Source organism: Engystomops pustulosus, chromosome 8 (assembly GCF_040894005.1).
Source record: "Engystomops pustulosus chromosome 8, aEngPut4.maternal, whole genome shotgun sequence".
Classification (NCBI taxonomy): Eukaryota; Metazoa; Chordata; class Amphibia; order Anura; family Leptodactylidae; genus Engystomops; species Engystomops pustulosus.
The window spans coordinates 120,286,555-120,296,980 of record NC_092418.1 but is presented as its reverse complement, the minus strand read 5'-3'; the positions used below and the strand labels follow the sequence as shown (position 1 = coordinate 120,296,980).

At 39.5% G+C, this 10,426-nt stretch overlaps 1 pseudogene; it reads left to right on the top strand.

Annotated features, from left to right (window-relative positions):
• Positions 1-323: 323 nt before the first annotated feature.
• Positions 324-9,820, top strand: LOC140076176 (uncharacterized; annotated as a pseudogene).
• Positions 9,821-10,426: the final 606 nt, after the last annotated feature.

Genomic DNA, 10,426 nt, shown 5'->3' with positions numbered 1-10,426 from the left:
AAGTTATTAAGCTCCATCAGATAAAAGCTGTTTTCATGTTCAGAATGTGACAAGTGTTTTGCTCGTAAATCAAATCTTGGTGGACACAGGGGAGAAGCCGTTTTCATGTTCAGAATGTGGCAAAGGTTTTAGTCAGAAATCAGATCTTGTTAAACATGAGAGAACTCAAACAGGGGAGAAGCGGTTTGTGTTAAAAATGTGACAAATGTTTTACAATGAAATCCCGTCTCTAAACACGTCTCTCATACAGGAAAAAGGCAGCTTAATGATAAGAATGTGAATGGGTCTCATGCGGATATCGAAAGGGTTCCTCTATAGGCAATATGTTGGTTCAGAGTCACTTCTGTAAGACCAAGAAGGATACACACCACAAATATGCAGGATTTTATCCTTGTGGACTCTGCATGGCGTGCCAGATTCTGGTACGAACAACAAAATTTGAGGACAAGGATGGACATAACTATAACATCAAGGAACATATTACATGCTCTTCACTGGGAGTAATCTACGCTCTCCAATGTCCTTGTAAGTTGATTTACGTGGGGAAAACCATCCGAGAGATGAGAACAAGGATTAGAGAGCATATATACTCCATAAAAAACTATGATAAAATGCAGAAGGAAGCCGAGAAACGGAAAAAAATCTTCCAGCCCACACCCATCGCAGAACACTTTCGAAAATTCCATAACTGTAACTACAAGGGCCTTAAAGGGTGGGCAATCACCCAAGTTACATTAGGCATTAGAGGTGGTGATTTGGATACTCTGCTTCTGCAAAAAGAGAGTTATTGGATCTATAGGATGGGCAGCCTAAAACCCAGAGGCCTGAACGACAATTTTGGCTTTGGATGCTTTTTATGATTCTCATCATGTTTAGCATCTATGCGCATATCCACGATAAAATGTTAATAAATAATTTATGTCTCCTTGTCCTATTTCTAACTGATTTCATAAATCAGCATTACTCTTTTTTCGGACCTTAGACAACACAACTGTATAATGACACAGAGACCCCTGCATTTCACAGGGGCAATTTTCTCTCTTTCTCCCCCCTCTTATTTTGACTATAACTAAATAGTCAGTTCATATCAATAACATCTTACTGCACTGCTCATTATCATTTATTCTTAATATTTAGTGATAAGAAATCACTTCAAGGCAGAAGAATTACCTAAAAGACTTACATCTATTCGGACCAATGTTGCTGTATATTTATGCTGGCCCTTCCTTCTTTACTGTCAATATCATGTCTCTTCCGAATAATCACGATTCGGACAGAAGAGACTAATAATATTGTTTATATACAATATAACATAATGACATCAGTGGAAGAAAGGATAATGATACACTCTCGTCATTATATTAAAAAAAGCCAAATACACTAAAAGTACTAGTTGTTTGGGACTGGCTCATCAAGCCGTCAATCACGAATGACTCAATAAAAAGCGCCCGGAACCGGGCGTCCTCGCCCTTAGAAGAAGCCGGGGAGACCCGCCGAAACACGTGTTGGGACACTATTAGCTTATCCAGAGTCACATCTCAGGGACAGAATCTATCAGGGACGGTAGCAACCAAGAAATATAGTGATAGAAATCAGTTACCAGTGTACCAAATATCTGCCAGTCCCGGCGGCGTGGACGCACGCAAGCCGAGACGATCGTGTCTGCGCCAAAGCAGTAAGGGAGATGCGACACATGCTCCATATAGCCGCGATCCCAGTAATACAATCTACTGCTGGCGCGACACAGTGCAACTAATCAGGGAGCGACAAAAATTTCATTATACATCGTGATCGCTCTCCTGATAGTGAATACAAATATTACTATCATAGCAGCGCGTCAGGCTGCAAGATAGCACTGGAACTATACGAATTCTTAATCTCTGTCCCCTTTTTCCTTGATACTCACAACAGAAATAAGTGGGAGAAATATTTAACTTAGGAGGGGACAATAAAATATAAGGGCGCCCCTACCCAAGTGTTATCCCGGGGTGTATATACACCACCCCAGTGACCTGGATAATATTTAAGCAGTTCATTATACTGCCATGAAAATCTGTTTCATATGAGCAAGAATACTCGTTTAAGATTTTTAAACAATAAATAAAAGTTAATTTTTAAATACACTCACACCCTTTCCCTTTCCTATACTCCGTACCCTCCTTTTCCTTTTTTGCTAATAATTGATAAGAATGTGACAAAAATTTTACTTTGATGAAAAACTTTGTACATACGAGAGGAGCCACAAGTCTTAGTCTTATTGAACATCTGCATTTGTAATTGAGTTTGATGTTGTGTTGTATGAGATGCCTTAACCAATAAACTTCAGATTGAATTAAAGAACTTGTACAATTATATAACACAATCAGAATAAGAGAGAAAAATGTGGAGGAGCTCGGATAAAGGATCAGCTGATGTTTTATCATATACAGGTGTTTGATAAATTTCCCCCTGTATAACTAAAGCCTATGGTGACTAAATATATGGGAGCCCCTGATCGGATCTCAGCCCCATAGAGGTCTATAGCACCTGCATACGCTGTCTCACCACACCATGGCCATGAACCATGAACTGGACGGCTGCTCCACATGATATAGGACAGTGGTGTCGAACCTATGGCACTGGTGCCAGAGGTGGCACTTAGAGCCTTCACTATGGGCACCCGCACAATCACCCAAGCACAGAGTTTGCCAGTCATGACTCGAGGCCTCTTGCAGTCCCAGGACCCTGGAAGGAAACTACAATGATCCAAAACTTCTACTCCTTCTTTCTACTGTATTGGTGTCCTCAGGTGCCTTTGCAGGTTAAACCTGTGACAGAGCAGGGAGTAATAAGAAACTGCCTAAATTGTTGCATTGGCACTTTGCGAAAAATACGTGGGTTTTGGTTGTAGTTTTGGCACTCGATGTCTAAAAGGTTCCCCATCACCGATATAAGATATGTCCCATATAATGGCTGTTTGCCAAGGAGCGCACACCCCTCCTGCATTGATACAAGTGCATAAGGCCTATGGAACCAATGCGTACTAAAAATAATGGGGACCGATATCCAGCCAAAAATGTTATCAGTCCCCGTAGATGTCTATTGCAGAAAGTCACGGTGGGGTCAGCATACGTTGAATCACCGCACGTGACCGGGCAAAGAAATGTCCTATATTCTGCTGTATTCCGGTGCCAGTCCTGCTCTTCTCTATTGAGAGGGGTCTGCTCACCCATCTTCTCTCCAGCAGGGGGCCGAATGTTTGCCCATGCTATGCTGCACATACGTTAACATAAAAAATGATACCCTCATCTGTCAGAAGCAGGAATTACTATTTCAGGCCATGCATCTTTTTATTTTTTGTTTTAAAGACACAATTTAGTTTTCATCCTTACTATTAACCCTTCAATGACCACTGTATCAGGTTTTTACAGTGTCAGAGGAAGTTTGCAGGATATCAGGTCCTGTTGGTGCCTGCTGGTTATGTTATCACAGCCCAGTCCCTGCACCAACACCCAGGAATGGAAAAGCTTCAATCCTGGGTATTTAACCCCTTTGAAACCGTAGTCAAACCTGGACTGCAGTGCCTTAGAGGGTGCAGCTAAAGGGCTAATAACAGGTTTACAAGGGTATAAATCGATTTTCCATTGGAGTCTGACCCTGGCATTGACAAGGGTGAAAATTGCAGTAAAAATCCACAGCATTCTGTATAAATGTGCACACAATAGGGAATGGCTGTAGAGATTACAATGCTGGAATGCAAAAATAATGAAAATTAAAAAAAAAAAATAAAATCACCCCAATTTAGCTAGAACTGATATAAAACATAATATACAGTAAAAATCACAAACAGGTATGAGTTTAGATATCACTGCGTCTCAAAGAAAATATGAAAACAGTTATTACAGATGGTGGAACCCCTATGGAACCCAAATGTCTGAAACGCTACTTTTACACCAATTTACATCACATAAAAAATGAATTCAAAAGTAATCAAAAGGTTGCACAGGCATCAAAATGGTAGCAATGAAAACATCAGCTAATTTTTCATAAAATTACACCTCACACAGCTCCGTAAGTATGAAAAAGTTATTAGCGTTATTACACATAAGTTTAATTTTTGAAAATGTATTAAAACACAATAAAACCTGTATATATTGGGATCACCGTGATCGTATCGAACCAAAGAATAAATTAGATGTATCATTTGGAGTCCAGAGTGAAAGTCGTAAAAACTGATCCCACAAGAAAGTGCCACAAATGTGAGTTTTTTTGCCAATTTTAATCACATTTAGATTGTTTTTCCAGCTTCCCAGTACAAGCCATGATATTATAAATAATGTCATGGATTAGTAAAATTTGTTATGCAGAAAATAAGCCCTCACACAGCTCTGTACACAAAGAAATGTAAAAGATATGTAAAAAGTTACGGATTTTTAAATGTGGGGGGGGGGATGAATCCACAAGAAGCTAAGGAATCTTCAATTATATATATAAAAAAAAGATCTATCAAGTTATGTAGTATACAGGGTATGTCCCACCTGGGCCCAGTAATTGGTCTATTTTAGTCTTATTGATGTGACATTGCACTTTATCCCGAGATAGGCTGAGCCCTCTCCATGCAAGGTGGGCCTTTGCTGCATATTGCAGCAAACACCCATCGGTAACACCAGCGATCGGTGGCAGTACTGACCTGTAAATGCCTCTAGTAAGGCTTCCAGCCTAATTAGATTTGATTAACTTTGTACACCAAAGTATGAAAAAGTTATTGGCGCCAGAAGACGGCAAAATGAATTTTTTTTTTTGTACAGGTTTAAATTGTATGAAAACATAACCCCCGAATATTTCTATCTCCCTCCACCATGACCCCAGAATATTCCTCATCTCCCTCCACCATGACCCCATGTTGTTTCTCAGAGGTTGGCACTTTCAGTTTCTAGTTTCCTGTCGCTTACATAATTAGGAAATAATTTTGGGCTTGTTTTTGCTTTCTTTCTGTCTCTATTTTTGTTGCCCTTCTTTGTTATTTACAGAATGTATTTTTCGCTCTAGTACAAAGTTAATCGATACGGCTCTGCTTCCATAATTTTTTTTCATAAAGCGCTTGTGTGCATGGAACCCTTTATTTAATTTCATTTAAAAAATCTAAGTTGTCTATATGCTACAAAACTTCAAATCTATAGTTTATGAAGGAATTTGTTTAAAAAGTTAAGAAATAAAAATGTTCCTTTTATTTTAGGGCATCAGATACAATCTTTAAATTTTAAGACGTCACAGAATTTAGATAATTGATGCTAATTAATGTGATCAGACACCGGATTTATGTTTTAAATTTAACAAATTTATTTTACATTGCATTTTTTGTTTTACTTTTTACTTTAAAAGGTGATAATGTTTTATTTTAGATAATGTAAACTCGGAAAAAGAGTCCATGGTTTTGGCACTTTGCCAATGTTTAAGAGTTAAGATATGACAAATATATTGAAGAATTAAAAAGTCATATAAGAAATTTAAAGTTTTACAATATTTTGCAGTAAAAATATTGGCAATGCCAATCATAGTATGTACTTGACTGTATAATACAGTTATAAAAAAGCAGCAGTTTGAAATACAAATGTTACTAACAAAAGTTTACTATTCAGCACCAATACTGATTTTGTGACTGGAAAGAAATTCTAAAAATGTTTACTAAAATTATTTAAAAAATAAAAACATATCTCAATATTTGATTGGACATAAAAAGCACTTGATTGTATAATATTCTTCTGCTCCATGAAGCCATTTCCAGGACATGGCAGTCCCATGGTCATTGGAGACGCCTTGTCTGCATGGATTTGCATTCCCTATTGTTCATGATGTGGAATCAGTAGGGAATCACAGGGCAACATTTCACCTAGTAAAGATTTGCAAATGAAGTTATCTAGTTTCATCAGAAAGACACATCCTGGCCTTTCTTTGGTGGGAAGGGATAATAAACCCATAACAAAGGAGAACACTTAAAACAAAACACTCTTAAACAATCAGCCTGGCTGATAAGGAAGTGGGACCAACACCCTTCATTTACATGGGGGAGGTTGTTGGGACAAAAGGGGGCAGACCAAGCAGTATAAGAAACCCAAGCACAACTCACATGAGGAGAACTTCTTGGTGGAAGATCTTACTGGAGGAGCTTGGACTGAGGGACTGAGACACAGAATGGAGAGAGAGCAGGTCCAGATATGTGTGGAGGAGGGAGCCTGGGAAGGAGGACATGACGCTGGTGCCAGGGACCCCCAGGATGGTGAGTACTCTACCACATTATTTCTGCCTATATCCACTACCACAAAATAGGGGACATTTATATAGCCTTTGAAACGGAAAAATAGCGGTAGTGCCTCCACAATATTGGTGTTTATCTGACTCTCATGACTTGTTCCATTTTTGGGCGCAAAATTGTGGCACTGCTTGTGAATCTGAGATATTTCCGTCTCTATTGGGTACAATTTTTGGGGCAAAATTATTGCTGCTAAAAGCTGGTCTCGGGAGTTCATAGCGATTGCACTTGTATTTATGATGTGTTTGTAAAAGGATTGTGACACAGAAGTCTAACATGAATCTGTTGCTCACCTGTAAAACTGAGTTCACCAGAAAAAACTGGTGCACTCAGTGTAAGAAAAGTGAGCGCCCGCAGGGTGTGGCAGATTTGTGAAGACTGTGCTCCTGGCTTCATAAATCTGGAGCCAATAGGACTCCTTAGAATTTTTCTGCAGCTCTAATTGTGCGCCAAAACATTTTGGAAAAGAAGTGGATTCCCTAACGGCGCCCAAATTGTGGGCCCTTCTAAAAAGTCGACAATGAAGACCCACATTGTGCTTTTCATCGAATGTATGATTTTCATTGTACATTCACAGTTTGCAGTAAAAAATGCATCTCAACTGCATAAAAATAAAAATGCAGCAATAGGAGTAAAGAGGTGCAGAAATGTAGGGGTGCAGTCATGTACAGATGTAGGAGTGCAGTCATGTACAGGTGTAGGGGTGCAGTCATGTACAGATGTAGGGGTGCAGTCATGTACAGGTGTAGGGGGGCAGTCATGTACAGATGTAGGGGTGCAGTCATATACAAATGTAGGGGTGCAGTCATGTACAGTTGTAGGGGTACAGTCATGTACAGGTGTAGGGGTGCAGTCATGTACAGGTGTAGGGGTGCAGTCATGTACAGGTGTGGGGGTACAGTCATGTACAGGTGTAGGGGTGCAGTCATGTACAGGTGTAGGGGTGTAATCATAATAATAATAATAATCTTTATTTATATAGCGCCATCAAATTCCGTAGCGCTTTACAAATCATAGGGGACATATACAACTATATTACATTACAAAGAACAAACAGTCATATGGAACAATAGGAGTGAGGGCCCTGCTCACAAGAGCTTACAGACTATGAGGATGAGGGGGTGACACAAGAGGTTGTAAAATGGTCCAGCCATTCTTTATAAGGGAACAATATAAAATAATTTAATACATAATTTACTACATTTTTATGTATTAAATTATTTTATATTGTACAGATGTAGGGGTGCAGTCATGTACAGGTGTAGGGGGGCAGTCATGTACAGATGTAGGGGTGCAGTCATATACAAATGTAGGGGTGCAGTCATGTACAGGTGTGGGGGTACAGTCATGTACAGGTGTAGGGGTGCAGTCATGTACAGGTGTAGGGGTGCAGTCATGTACAGGTGTAGGGGTACAGTCATGTACAGGTGTAGGGGTGCAGTCATGTACAGGTGTAGGGGTGCAGTCATGTACAGGTGTGGGGGTACAGTCATGTACAGGTGTAGGGGTGCAGTCATGTACAGGTGTAGGGGTGTAATCATGTACAGGTGTAGGGGTGTAATCATGTACAGGTGTAGGGGTACAGTCAAGTACAGGTGTAGGGGTGCACTGATGTACAGGTGTAGGGGTGTAGTCAGGAACAGGTGTAGGGGTGTAGTCAGGTACAGGTGTAGGGGAGCAGTCATGTACAGGTGTAGAGGTGCAGTCATGTACAGGTGTAGAGGTGTAATCATGTACAGGTGTAGGGGTACAGTCATGTACAGGTGTGGGGGTGCAGTCATGTACAGGGGGGGACCAATTTGACATGCTTGTGCAGCGCTGCGTAATCTGTGTGCGCTATATAAATAAAGAATTATTATTATTATTATTATTATTAAGTACAGGAGTAGGGGTACAGTCATGTACAAGTGTGGGGGTGCAAAGATGTACATATATTGAAATATAAAGCTTCACATATGTACAAAATAGGGATCATTCATCTTTAGTCTGGACATTTGTCTGTCTTTTTTTCCCCTGGTTTTGGACTTGTTTGATTTATCTTAGAGGGTGAGATATGATATATAAAATTTTATAAATATTTATATCATTACAGATTTATTAACTTTGTTATTGATCAACCTGTTATTCAACCTTATATTGTAGATGATGTTACTTGTGGCTCAGAGGAACATCTGATATCTTCAGATATTAAAGCTGATGATTGTGGGATCACACAAGATACATGTATAGAAAACAACAGCAGAAAGGATTTACCCTCAGACTTTCACTGCAACAATCTATCATCTGATCCTATTACATTGGGCATTTATTCTTATACAACACAGACTAAAAGTCCAAAAAGGAGCCACCACAGAGCAGCCGAGCATCTAAGAGCTGCAACCAGGAAGACATTTTCTTGTTCTAAATGTGACAAATGTTTTACTCTTAAATGGAATCTCCTCACACATCAGAAAATTCACACAGGGGAGAAGCCGTTTTCATGTTCAGAATGTGGGAAATGTTTTTCTCAAAAATCAAAACTTGTTAAGCATAAGAAAATTCACACAGGGGAGAAGCCGTTCTCTTGTTCAGAATGTGACAAATGTTTTATTGAAAAATCAAATCTTCTTGCACATGAGAGAATTCACACAGGGGAAAAGCCGTTCTCTTGTTCGGAATGTGGGAAATGTTTTCGTCATAAATCAGAACTTGTTCAGCATGAGAGAATTCACACAGGGGAGAAACCGTTTTCCTGTTCAGAATGTGGCAAATGTTTTCGTCAGAAATCAGATCTTGTTAAACATGAGAGAATTCACACAGGGGAGAAGCCGTTTTCATGTTCAGAATGTGACAAATGTTTTTTTCAAAAATCTCATCTTGTTAAACATGAGAGAATTCACACAGGGGAGAAACCGTTTTCATGTTCAGAATGTGACAAATGTTTTTTTCAAAAATCTCATCTTGTTAAACATGAGAGAATTCACACAGGGGAAAAACCGTTTTCCTGTTCAGAATGTGGCAAATGTTTTCGTCAGAAACCAGATCTTGTTAAACATGAGAGAATTCACACAGGGGAGAAGCCGTTTTCATGTTCAGAATGTGGAAAATGTTTTACTCAAAAATCAGATCTTGTTCAGCACGAGAGAATTCACACAGGGGAGAAACCGTTTTCATGTTCAGAATGTGGCAAATGTTTTATTAGCAAATCAGATCTTGTTAAACATGAGAGAATTCACACAGGGGAGAAACCGTTTTCATGTTCAGAATGTGGCAAATGTTTTATTAAGAAATCAAGTCTTGTTGTACATGAGAGAATTCACACAGGGGAGAAGCCGTTTTCATGTTCAGAATGTGGCAAATGTTTTATTAAGAAATCAAATCTTGTTGTACATGAGAGAATTCACACAGGGGAGAAACCGTTTTCATGTTCAGAATGTGGAAAATGTTTTAATAGGAAATCAGATCTTGTTAAACATGAGAGAATTCACACAGGGGAGAAGCAGTTTGTGTAAGCATTGTGACAAATGTTTTGCAATGAAATCCCATCTCTAAACACGTCTCTCACACAGGAAAAAGAAAACATTTTATTGTTAAGAATGTGGCAAACATTTTCCCTTTTTTTACATATTAGAGGAGCCACAAGGGGAGAAGTCTTGTTCTTATTGAACATCTGCATTTGTAATTGAGTTTGATGTTGAGTTGTATGAGATGCAATAACCAATAAACTTCAGATTTAATTAGAGAACTTGTACAATTATGTAACACAATCAGAATAAGAGAGAAAAATGGGGAGGAGCTCGGATAAAGCAGCAGCTGATGTTCTGCCTGAGTGTGAACACGGGGGAATTTATTATTGGCTTTTCTTCATTTTTTTCGGCAGATCTTATTCTCTGTCTTGCTGCGCCATATTTATGATGTGTTAGAGCCAGGGGCATCGCAATGTCAAAGTTTCCAGGGCACTAGCCCCGTATCTTTCATCCAGTTCCCAGAATATACACCCCACCACCTGCAGAGAGGCGCAGCCAGCTGAGGAAGGCAGAATACCTGTCCTGAAACACGCACCGATCAGGGCTGTCAGTGCTGCCCTCGTCACTCAGTGTGCTGCTTCCTGTCTGAATTGGGAAGCTCATTGTAATGGCCCCGCCCCTTCTTTGGCCC